The sequence below is a fragment of the Bubalus bubalis genome, chromosome 6 (assembly GCF_019923935.1).
Source record: "Bubalus bubalis isolate 160015118507 breed Murrah chromosome 6, NDDB_SH_1, whole genome shotgun sequence".
NCBI classification, from domain to species: Eukaryota; Metazoa; Chordata; class Mammalia; order Artiodactyla; family Bovidae; genus Bubalus; species Bubalus bubalis.
In genome coordinates this window covers 71,930,808-71,940,605 of record NC_059162.1, presented here as the reverse complement: position 1 = coordinate 71,940,605, position 9,798 = coordinate 71,930,808, and the positions used below count along the sequence as shown (strand labels likewise).

The 9,798-nt window shown below is 36.4% G+C and overlaps 1 pseudogene; it reads left to right on the top strand.

The window, feature by feature from the left end:
• Positions 1-4,925: 4,925 nt before the first annotated feature.
• Positions 4,926-9,176, top strand: LOC102395554 (annotated as a pseudogene).
• Positions 9,177-9,798: the final 622 nt, after the last annotated feature.

Genomic DNA, 9,798 nt, shown 5'->3' with positions numbered 1-9,798 from the left:
ACGATTTCAGGAGAAGCCAGTGAGGTAGGAATATAAATCCAGGAGTGTGTGAGTGAGTGCAGCTATAAGGAGAACGTTAACAACACATTTGACTATCAAGAAGATTTTCAAGAAATTGAAGAATTAGAAATGCATTATTTGGAAACAGGGGTCATTTGTGATAGTAAAGAAGCTTTTCAATAAGTAGAGGATTGATGCCATACTGGAATGTGTCTGAAATGGTTAAATGGAGCATGAAAATTTGAAGACACTATATGCAGACAACATTTTCTATTCATCAAATAAATCCAAAACATTTGCTTACAAATATCTAAAAATAGCAAGAAATAAATGGTAAGATGTTGAAATGTAGAGACTAAGGAGGAAATGTGGGTGCTCTGAAGCACGAGGCAGTTGAAATAGTCTATATGGAGCACTTAAGAGGGTGATTACTAGTGGAATGTGAAGGATTATTGGGCAATATGTAGATTCTCTTTGAGTGTGGCAATCATAAATATTTTCTGACCTCTATATTAATTGTATATTATTTTCACATCAGTGGTCACCTTCATAGGGCAGGTGTGGAGAAACTAAATGGTGGGTTCATGTAGGAATGATGTTTTTCCAAATTATTCCTGGAAGAGAATCAGTCAGAAGAAATTAGAATATTATAAGGAATTGATTACTTTAATAAATTGTATAATATTAACTGAAAAAAATAAAATGGAAGGCAAGTGGAATGTGATAAAGGAAAAATAACATTTGGACAAAAATGGAATTGATTTAAGATTTTGGAGGCATTGCATAATAATATTATCAAGGCATAGTAATGTCAAGAATATAACCAAGATCCTGATGTAGAGTAATACAGGGACCATTAAAGTTAAAGAAGTTTAGGAACTAGTAGAATAAATTGTTCCATTAATTATCAAATGGATGTACATGTAATGACATGAATCAAGATGGAAAAGTGCTTATGCTTTCAGATTATGAAGGGCAGGCAACAGGGAAGTGTATAAGAAATTATTTTATATAAAACTCTAAGTTAAAAAAAATTAAAGAAGAGAGTAATTTTATAAAGATTAAAATGTACATATTCTGTTGATCTGCCATATTCTATGCCACATCAACCCCCTAATCCTGAAGGATGAAGCTTCCCTCAAAACAGGCAAAGAAACAAAACTAAAATCCTGTCTCTTTTTAGCTATGGTGATTGGCAAAGCAACATTTTTCCTATATACCCATTTTGAATAAATAATACATCTTTTTTAATAATTTTATTTGATACCCCAAAGATTTTTCAGAATGTATAAATAGAGTTCTATTTCCTAATTTCTACCTCATAATTCCCAAATGTAAAGAGGAAATGGAAATGGGTCAACTTAAGGATATTCATTAAAAGCAAAAGCAAATCAATGGAACTTCTACTTCAAAACAATACAAAGTAACTGGGCTAAAATTAATTTACAATCCTATGTGAAAAGCCACCAGCTTGACAATGTGGGAGACATAAGAGATGTGGGTTCGATCCCTGGATCACGAAGATCTTGTGAAGGAGAGCATGAGAGTCCATTTTAGTATTTTTGCCTGGAAAATCCCATGGACAGAGAAGCCTGCCAGGCTACAGTTCATAGGGTCACAAAGAGTTGGACATGACTGAAACAACTTAGCATACATACATGAAAAGCCACAGCTTCATATATTAAATAACCTGTGTCATAATAATAACCTGTTTTTAAGGCATTGGATATCAGGCAATGAATGATTGCATCTCTTGATTGATAAAAAACAGTAGAGGATAGCTCTGAAATTGCAGTTTTCAGGCCACAAGACAGGGCAGGAAATGCAGACAGAGCTCAGCAGACTGCCAGGGATGAGAAGCCATTGCTAAGCGTCAAGGTGGGTAGAGTTTGCAGGACAGAATATGGAGAATAAAAAGAAAAACAGAGGGTTTTTCTGTAGGTCTGCAGAGGGTTCTCCTACAGTATTCAGCAGAGTAGTGATAACTGTGTACATACCCGAAAACTACTCAGGGAAAGAAACACCCAAAGGACTAGAAGGAATAGTGGTCAGTGTTCATATAGGGTCTGGAATAGTGACTGTTTCTATCAGTGAATGAACAACCTTGTAATTCATGAAGCATTGAATAAATAACTCAAAAGAGCCATTTCTAAGTAGATGGGAATAATTTAGTCTTAACACTTCTCTGCAAATGCAAAACAAAAATTTAAAGGTAATATTTGAAAAGACAAACTGTTTCTAAGTAACTTAATTACATCTTAGAGCAAACCTCAAGAATATTACAGAAATTAAAAAAAAAAAAATCCAGCACAGAAAAAGGTAAAATTCACAGCGTCTTATATCCAATCAAAAGTACTAGGCTTGCAAAGTAGAAAACAGAATGCAGGATGAAGTGAAAAATCAATCATTTTAAATTGACCCAGAACTAATGTGGATGTTAAAAAACTGTTAAAACAGTTAATACAGCTCTAGTATATCTATTCAGAATTTAAGTACAGAAATAGAATGTATTTAAAAAGCCACACTCTGTAATTCTAGAGAAGAAAACTGCAAAATATGAGATGAAAATTACAGTGGATGAAATTAACGTTAGACATTGCAGAAAAATTCTTAAAAAGATGAGAATAGCAGATCACCTGACCTGCCTCCTGGGAAATCTGTATGCAGGTCAAGAAGCAACAGTTAGAACTGGACATGGAACAACAGACTGGTTCCAAATTGGGAAAGGAGTACATCAAGACTGTATACTGTCATACTGCTTATTTAACCTATATGCAGAGTACATCATGAAAAATGCTGGGCTGGATGAAGCACAAGGTGGAATCAAGATTGCCCTGAGAAATATAAATAACTTTAGATATGCAGATGACACCATCCTATGCAGAAAGTGAGGAAGAACTAAAGAACCTCTTGATGAATGTAAAATAGGAGAGTGAAAAGTTACCTTAAAACTCAACATTCAGAAAATGAAGATAATGGCATCCGGTCCCATCATTTCATGGCAAATACATGGGGGAAACAATAGAAACAGTGTGTGCTTAATCGCTCAGTCATATCCGACTGTTTGCAACCAATGAACGGTAGCCAACCAGACTCCTCTGTCCATGGCGATTCTCCAGGTAAGAATACTGAAGTGAGTCTCCATGTCCTTCTCCAGGGTATCTTCCCAACCCAGCGACTGAACCCAAGTCTCCTTCATTGCAGGTGGATTCTTTACCATCTGAGCCACGAAGGGAGCCCTGGAAACAGCAAGAGACTTCATTTTCTTGGGCTCCAAAATCAATGCAGATGGTGCCTGTAGCCATGAAATTAAAAGATGCCTGCTCCTTGGAAGAAAAGCTATGACCAACCTGACAGCATATTAAAAAGCAGATACATTACTTTGTCAACAAAGGTCCATCTAGCCAAAGCTATGGTTTTTTTCCGGTAGTCATGTATGTTTGTGAGAGTTGGACTATAAAGAAAGCTGAGCACCGAAGAATGGATGCTTTTGAACTGTGGTGTTGGAGAAGACTCGAGAGTCCCTTGGCCTGCAAGGAGATTCAACCAGTCCATCCTGAAGGAAATCAGTCCTGAATATTCATCGAAAGGACTGATGCTGAAGCTGAAGCTCCAATACTGCGGCCACCTGATGCAAAGAACTGACTCATTGGAAACGACTGATGCTGAGAAAGATTGCAGGCAGGAGAAGGGGACGATAAAGGATGAAACGGTTGGTTGGCATCACTGACTCTATGAACATGAGTTTGAGTAAGCTCTGTGAGTTGGTAATGGACAGGGAAGCCTGGTGGGCTGCAGTCCATGGGGTTGCAAAGTGTGGACACGACTGAGTGACTGAACTAGACATTGAAGAAAGAAAAAGTTTGGTAAACTTGAAGACATAGTGATAGAAAACCACAAAAATTAAATACAGAAATGAAAATTTTTAATCTTAAAAAAATGACAATTTTCTTTTTCAAATTCAGTAGAAACTACAAACTTACAGATATAATAAATCCCAAGCACATGCACAAAATAAACTGCACCAAGACACATTATAATTAAATTACTCAAAACTGAGGATAATGGAAAAGTTCTTAGAAGCATTCAGAGAAAGAAAGATACGTTATAAATGAAGATAAAGGGTCAGGGTCAGGATAGTAGCACATTTTTCACTGCAAACAAGACAGGGGAGAAAGTGGTAGAGTAACAACTTGAAAGTACTGAAAGGTAAAAAATGTCAACATAGAATTTAAACTCCAGAAAATATCTTATAAAATGGAAGGTGAAATATTTTTTGTATGCAGAAGCTAAAATAATTTATCACCAGCAGACAAACCTATAAGAAATGTTAAAGGAAGCCTTTCAAATAAAAGGAAAATTACATCAGATAGAAATGTAAATCTGCACAAAAGAATGAAGAGTTTAACAGTAGTGGCAATTACATGTGTAAATATACAATAATTTTTTCTTATATAATCCTTCTTATGAGATAATAGAATGGAACATAAAATTTAAAACACATGCAGAAGTTTAAGGTAGATAACACAAAGACTGGGGGGCAAGTAAGGAAGCATATTATTGCAGGTATTCTTATGCTTTATGTGTAAAGAGGTAAAATAACACTTAAAGATAGATTGTGATAAGTTAAAGATGTATGCTGTAAATCCTGAAGGAACCACTAAATTAAAAAATAATAATAATTTTAGTCAGTAAGCAAAAAAATATATAAAAAATAAAAACAGAAAAAAATATACTCAATTTGAAAATGCAAGAACAGACAAAGAGCAAATAAAAGAAGGGACAAGTAGTAGTAGATTTAAACCTAACTCTTGGAAGTGGCCGTCTAGAGCCAGGGGCTCAGTGGGGACCAAGCTTGTCCATGAGGTGGCAGCGACGGTGGCTTCTTGCCAGGCAGGTTCAGGTTTCAGGGGCCAGTGGCCCCCATGATCCTGCTGGAGGTGAACAACCATATCATTGAGAAGACGCTCATGCTCAAGTTTGAGAACGCAGCCACTGGAAACAAACCAGAAGCTGTAGAAGTAACTTTTGCAGATTTTGATGGAGTCCTCTATCCTATTTTGTAGGAGATAGGAAGAATAAAAGAAAAGCAGGCCTTGGCAAGGGCTGCAAAAGAAATTTATAATTATTGATAAACTGGATGCTATAAGGCCTGAGAGTCTTGGAACAAGTCCAGAGGGAACAGTTCATAGTCTTGAAAACAAGATATGATACTGGGGTCACCAAACCAACCCCAGACTGTTTTTCAACTGGCGTCTCAGAGTCACATGTTTCATGTATCCGGTGGAAAATCTATAGATAAGAATATTAGCCTGAGTTACTGATTCATTATTGATTATTGTTTCTTAATTACTCAATAGTTAATGATCACTTTGTTCTGTGGCCCTAAAGGCCACATGAGTTATAGCTTAACTCCCCGCATATTCTCTTTCATGGCTGAAAGTATAATAAAGCTGGCTTGGATTCAGTTTCGGCACCTTCACCTTGGAGAAGTGTTGGTCCTCTTATCCTCGCTTTTCACTGAATTCTTGTGTCTTGTTTCTCATTCTCTCGCCATACGGCACTTTCAGAAATCCTGCTTGTCGAGCCAGTCTCAACAATATTTCAAATCCTAATGGAGACAAAATAAAAGTGATGGTCAGTTTTTCTTTGAAATTCTACAAGGAACTTCAGGCACATGGTGCTGATGAGTTATTAAAGAGGGTATATGGAAGTTACTTGGTAAACCCAGAATCAGGATACAATGTCTCTTTGCTATATCACCTTGAAAATCTGCCTGCATCCAAGGATTCCATCATGCATCAGGCTGGCATGTTGAAACAAAACTGTTTTGCCTCTGTCTTTGAGAAATACTTCCAGTTCCAAGAAGAGGGCAAGAAAGGAGAGAACAGGGCAGTTATCCATTATAGGGATAATGAGACCATGTATGTTTGAGTCAAAAAAGGGCAAAGTCACAGTAGTCTTCAACACAGTGTTTAAGGATGACGGATGATGTGGTCATTGGAAAGGTGTTCATGCAGGGCAGAGCCAGCCACACAGCCCAGCAGGTCCTCTTCAGCCACATGGGGGAACCTCCCCTAGAGCTGAAAGATCCTGAAGCTGCCGTGGGCCATGACATCGGGTACATCACCTTCGTGCTGTTACCTTGCCAATCCAATGCCAATGCTCAAGACAACACCATCAACCTGATCCATACGTTCCCAGACTACCTGCGCTACCACATCAAGTGCTCGAAGCCCTATATTCACACACTTTGTTCTGTGTGTGAAACATCCGACTTCCTCAAGGAGCTGAACTGTGCATGCCCAGATGCCAAGAAAAAGGAAAACAATCACGGGGAAGACGTAACTTTTGGGAACTGGAAGAGGAAACAGCTGGCAACTGAAGGCTGGAATACTTGCTACAGGATAATCGTAGCTTTTAATGTTGTACCTCTTCAGGTTCTTAAGGGATTCTCTGTTTTGGTTCCATTTTGTATATGTTTGGAAAGTAATCTGCAAAAACAAGCTGTGCTTGCAAGGACTTCATGGTTCCCAAGAATTAAAAAACAAAAAAAACTATTCCACTTGATCAATTTAATTCCTTGTCTTTATCTTTGCTCCCTAACTCCCCTTTCCCTCCCCCTCTTTTCCAAGCTGTTTTGCTTTGCAGTATGTTACTGGTAATGACTTACAGGATAATGCAATCTAAACTTGTTTTCTGTATGTATTTGCGTTCAAAATTTCTGTATCTAAAGAAATACGGTTGGAGTCATTAATAAAGAAAATCTTTATATCTCCCCCCCCCAGGATAATAGTAATAAAATCTACTTTATTTTTTTAATTTTATTTTTTAACTTTACAATATTGTATTGGTTTTGCCATATATCAACATGAATCCGCCACAGGTATACACGTGTTCCCCATCCTGAACCCTCCTCTGTCCCCGTACCATCCCTCTGGGTCGTCCCAGTGCACCAGCCCCAAGCATCCAGTATTGTGCATCGAACCTGGACTGGTAACTCGTTTCATATATGATATTATACATGTTTGAATGCCCTTCTCCCAAATCATCCCACCCTCTCCCTCTCCCACAGAGTCCAAAAGACTGTTCTATATCTTTATATCTTAAAAAAAAAAAAAAAACCCTAAAGGTAATTGTATTAATGTAAATATTGTAAATATCCCCAATTAAAATGCAAAGATTGCTAGATTGCATAAAAAAGCAATAATCAACTATATGCTGTCTATGTGAAGCAAACTTTCAATACACAAATGATAAAAAAATGAAAGGATGAAAAAGATAGGTCATATGTATACTAAGCAAAAGAAAGCTATGCAAATATTAGGCAGCATAGATTTCAGACAATACATCATGCCAAAATGTGATAGGTAAAATAATATTCCTCTTCTTGTAAATATGTTCATGGTCTTATTCTAGAACAGTGAGAAATATTACTTTACATGGCCAAAAGGACTTTGCATGTGTAATTAGGTTAAATAATTTTGTAGTGGGAAAGTTATTTTGGATTATTCAGGTGTGCCCAAGGAATATGTAACCCAAATAACTTCATCTCTTTTAAATAAGTTGAATTTGTAGTTAAAAACCTTATCCCTAAGAAAACTCTAGACTCAGATGTATTTGCTGGTAACTACCAACCATTTGGAAAAATAATTTTGACTTTATCTCTTCCAGAAGTTACAAGGGGAAGAAGGACTTTTAACTCATTCTGAGTGAAAGTGGCTCAGTCATTTTCAAGTTTTTGCCACCCTATGGACTATACAGTCTATGGAATTTTCTAGGCCAGAATACTAGAGTGGGTAGCCTTTCCCTTCTCCAGGGGAGCTTCCCAACCCAGGGATCGAACCCAGGTCTTCCTCATTGCAGGTATATTCTTTACCAGCTGAGCCATAAAAACTTCATTTCTCAGGGAAATGAAGTAACCATTACCCTGAAACTATTACCAGACAAAACAATTACAAGAAAAGAAAACTATTAGTATTTCCATTAATCTAGGAGGTGGATCAGAGAGAATCTTGTTGAGATTAGTGTCAGAGTGTGTACTTCCTATGTTTTCTTCTAAGAGCTTTATAGTTTCTGGGCTTACACTTGAGTCTTTAATCCAATTGTGTGTGTGTGTGTGTGTGTGCGCGCGTGTGCACACGTGTGCGTGTATAGTGTTAGGAAGAGTTCTAATTTCATTCTTTCACAGGTAGCTGTCCAGTTTTCCCAGCATCACTTATTAAAGAGGCTGTCTTTTCTCCATTGTACATTCTTTCTTCTTTTATCAAAGATAAGGTGCCCATAGGTGGGTAGGCTTATCTCTGGACTTTCTATCTTCCATTGGTCTATATTTCTGTTTTCGTGCCAGTATCATACTGACTTGATGACTGTAACTTTGTAGTATAGTCTAAAGTCAGGGAGGTCGATTCTTCCAGCTCCATTTTTCTTTCTCTAGATTGCTTTGGCTATTCAAGGTCTTTAGTGTTTCCATAAAAATTGTGAAAATTTTTGTTCTAGTTTTGTGAAAAATGCCATTGGTAATTTGAACTAATAAATAAATAAATAAAATTAAAAAAAATAAAAATAATAAAATAAAACTGCATACTAATATATTTATGAACACAGATGCAAAGTCTGAATGAAATGTTCTCAAGTTGAATCTTATCATTTATGAATAACACATCATGACCAAGTGAACTTTATCCCAGAAATATAAGACTTATTTAACATTTGAAAACAAATAGCATGTAATTCATGTCATTTATGATAATAACAATTCCATTTGTGTGTCTGATGGGTATCATTCTGACTCAGTCACAAGCACATAATGAACTGCTTCAATATTTAAGAAATTGGTTAAGACTAAACATTCCACATCAACTAAGAAGTTTTATGTAACTATATATCTTTATCATTCTTCAAAGTTTGAGAGTTATTTCAAACTAAAAATGAGGCAAAGTAGTTGGCTAAACACATATCTGTCTAGGGCACAGATCTATGAAAGCATAAATACCTCCTTGACATTTACTAGAAATTAAGACCATTGTCATACTCAACACTTTTTCCTATTGCTCTTGCTCTGTTTATAAGAAACTTGAGATTAAATGAAGTCAACTGGTTTAAACTCATTTACTCTCTGATTATAATTTTTCCCTATTTTTCCTTAGGAATCATTTTCCAATCAACTCATCTAAACTCCTACCTGGAACTTTATTCTCTTTGGTTCTATAAATTTCTCTTACACTTATTTGACTGACCGCAGCTACCAGAAATCTAACTGTTCTTCCTTACCTACTATTACTATTATCAACGTCAGAATTTCAGCATTCAACTTAACATAGTAGATGGTCCACTTCTGGTCCCTTAGTTTCTTAAAATAGTTAATATCAGTTAACTTTTCCTCTGTTCCACCCTAAAGAAGTACTTACATGTTCATATTCCACTTTTCACCATCAAAAATGATAACACCTGTCAAATCTATAATTTTTTATATTCTGCTCTACTTTTATTCACTAAATTATTTTATTATCACTCATTTACTCAAGTATTCTCACTTCAACATTTCTTCAATCTTCTCAAGACCTACAGTCCACTTAAGACTTTTCACTCATGTCCTCACCTCCCCCTAACTCGTTTAGAGTTTTATGGTTCAGTGCCACAATCACTCTCCTATAAAGCTCTTCAATTTGTTACATCTTCTTCTCCTACCATATCCACTTGGAAACATCAAGTCTGAATTAATTCTAAGTTTAACCTGACATGGACTTCCATCTGAAATTCCCAGTGAATAACACAACCATGCTGATTTGTGTCACT